Raw genomic sequence first — 3417 nt, forward strand, 5'->3', positions numbered from 1 at the left:
GCCATATTCGGGTCGAATATAGGGACAACCCGAATTCGAACATCAACACTACTCCTGACTGTTGTTGGCATTTATTATGGTACCATGGTTTGTGTTTACTCATTGCCTCTCAGTAGACAGTCACAGAATATCCGTAAATTCCTCTTCTATGAATCCAGCTATATACAGCCTGAAAAATAAAGACTTAAAATAATTTTAAATAAAATTAATAATCAATCTCTGCAGTTAGTTTTTAGTAAATGATAAAATGGGTGGAATGTATTGTAGTAGTATGCTTGAACTGATCTTGTAATCCTGTATACCAGTAATAAACCTTATAACTACATAGGTTGTATTTTTAATCAAATAAATCAGTATTTAAATTTTATATTTTGTCTTTTGCAACAATTTTTCAAAAATTTTGCACAGTTTTTTTAAAGTTATTAAATGAACGTTAAAATCGTATTTAGGAAAGCCCCTCAATGAGTTTTGGAGAAAATATTATGATCAGTTGCCTTATACCTTCAAGCAAATGGTTTAAAAATCTGTATTTATTGACAATGGTTTACCTTTAAAAATATTCTTTTTCACCTGGGAAATTTCCTTTTACCTCCCTGATTTTTGCTGATTATTGGAAATAATAAAATGTTCAAAGATTTTGCAATTAACTTGGAATGTCATGTTATGAAATCTAGTTTGCCAAATATTTGTAATTACAGGTTGATTTACTTAAAGGATAAAGCATGATTACATGTAAAGAAAATTTTCACTTACTGTAGAGAATGAGAAAAAGCAAATTCAACTTCACTGCGAACAAGGTTTTATTTTTGCTTGCATGAATGTAAAATTGAGATATGTACAAGTTCTTCTGTGACTATGCTAAGTGAATTTTCTCTTTCTAAATTTTTACTTAGCTTAGGAAGGCTGCTCTCACTGCAGTCATCCAGTCACATGCAAACAGTAATCCCATTTTATGTTATTTTTTTGTTTTATTCTTTTGCATTGTAGGGTAATAAATGCATTGTTGGGTAATTTGTAACATGAAATGTAATTTTGTTTTACCTAATTCACAAAAATATATGAAAATTTACTTGATAAATCTAGATAATTCCATACATTTTTACCAAAAAATTTGATACCATTCTCCAAACATAGCATGCTCAAAAATTACACACTCAAATAAAAACGTAATGCCCTTTTATATTGTGGTCTTTGAATAAAAATCATAGCTTTTTAACTTTGTAAGCAAACTGATAGCCAAGTGGTTACAATTTTGTTGTTGTAGATGAGGCATACTGGGTTAAGTAGCAGGCAGTTTGTGTGTAAGTAGTTTTTAGTAACATTTTAATTCAATCTACCAAATCAGTTGTTCCACATGAGAATGGTCATGTAGTAATCGTGTCTAGGTTCTGTATTCATATCACTAAGCTTGACCTGAGCTTAAGGAATGCTCACTCTTTTCCAAGGACCCACAAACATTTCTGTATATGACACCTTTACAGGTAAGCAGTGCAGGAAACATCTAAGTCATAGCTAATCTGGTTGGAAATTCAACTGGATTGAACATAGATTGGCCTGTAGAATAGAAGTATTTTATTCTTTTCTTAACTAATACCTTTGCAGGTCCAGTGAAATCCAAATAGAAGACCCAGCATAGATCCCTATTTGCTTCTCTGATGCTTCTTGCAGCAAATCCACCATTGGTTCAGCTAATAAAAGCCCAGTTCAGTCAATAAAGTCCCCAGCTAAATGCAATGACGTTGAAGTCTAGTGAGTTGAAGTCTTGTGTGCCCTCTATTTTTTGCCACTAGGCTTCATGTCTGGATAAGGATCTAGATAAGGGTAATTTGAATAAAAAGGGGGTCTATGTCATTGTTGGGCTATGTACACATGCTAAATTTTCATTGCTGGGAATGATCTTTCATGATTGGCACCCCACTGTGCTCTTCTCCTTCACTTCTATTGTGGTCATTCATGGTCTATTCATCATGAATCCGCCAGAACAGAAAACAATATGATAGAACAAACTGTTAGAATGCTACTATATGGAAAAATCAAAAGGATTTTTTGTTCTTATCACCTTTTCCATGTTTCCACAGGACCCCCACCATCACCGTTTAATTGATAATAATGAGTGCTGGCCATTGACTTAAAAAAGTGCAACATCCTAGTCCCCTGCCCTAATAAACTAAGAATAGTCTAGTTAAAGATTGAAAATATTTTGTTTTCTTTTAAATATTCTGCAGTGTGTTGAAGTGCCCAGGTGAACAATCAGCTGAAGAATCTTTACTGTGCTTCACAGTCTTTACAGTGTCTTCAAGTAAAAGGTCAATGGGCAGCTGTTTCAAAGTCTGCTTTCTAATACTTAAGATTTAAAATATGCATATTTAAATATTCCATTAGTAATAGTTGCACTTTAACCCCCCTAGTGGTATTCTGGATTGTAACTCGGAGTACCTAAATGTAAATAAAACCCCACTTACCTTGCTCCATCGCCAATCCCCCCAGCGTCCTGCTGGTCCCCGAAGGTCCTGGGGACACATCCTCCTTCAATCTCCAGCCGGTGAATGCAGAAATGGTGGGAAATTCAAAAAATTTTGTATTGGATTCAATACAAAATAGCTGTAGCGAGTCCAATACAAGGAATATATTATATATGCTTCTGTACAGATAAATTTCATGTTTATCTATTTTTTCACAGATTTTTGTGGGGTTTTTTTTTTAAGTTTTTCATTAAATTTATTACATTTTTTAACAATTGGACATATTTCGGTGAGTTATGCCTAAGAAATATCGGCCTACAATGTAAAATAAATTTCCATGCAAAAAAGAGTACCTATTTTCCTATTCCCAGTATTCCATATAGTTCTACTCATATTTCCATATTTCCATATTTCATATAAAGAAGTAAATACGTTTATAAGACTAAATAAGTTTATAAGAAGTAATAAGGCCTCCCCACAGGCCATTTCCCATATAATGGAGTCATTCATTCCCTGCTTAGTTGCACCTAAAGCCATAGCTGAAGAACCAGAAATATGAAAGGCTGAGGAAATGACCAGGCAAGTTGATTTAGTTCATATGAAAGTATTTTATCATCTTTTTATGGTTCCATGAATGCTTTGGCCAAATTTTAGAATATGTTTTTTCCTTTTTAAAACTATAAAATATTACTATTATCAGTTTTTTACATTTTATATTTTTCTTTTTCACTATAGCATCAACAACATACACTATAATGAATACATAATCCCCAGGCCCTCATGATACTCATTTACATGGCGGCACTGACATCTGCCTTTTTTATTGTAATATTTTTTCAGGATTTCCAAATAAAGACATGAAAAAGGGAAGGAAACACAACATTTACAACAATAACATATACCAAGGAAAATACAACATAACACAACATACAAAGAACTGACGTAAAATAAAAAA

The sequence above is a fragment of the Pyxicephalus adspersus genome, chromosome 2 (genome assembly GCF_032062135.1).
Source record: "Pyxicephalus adspersus chromosome 2, UCB_Pads_2.0, whole genome shotgun sequence".
Lineage (NCBI taxonomy): Eukaryota > Metazoa > Chordata > Amphibia > Anura > Pyxicephalidae > Pyxicephalus > Pyxicephalus adspersus.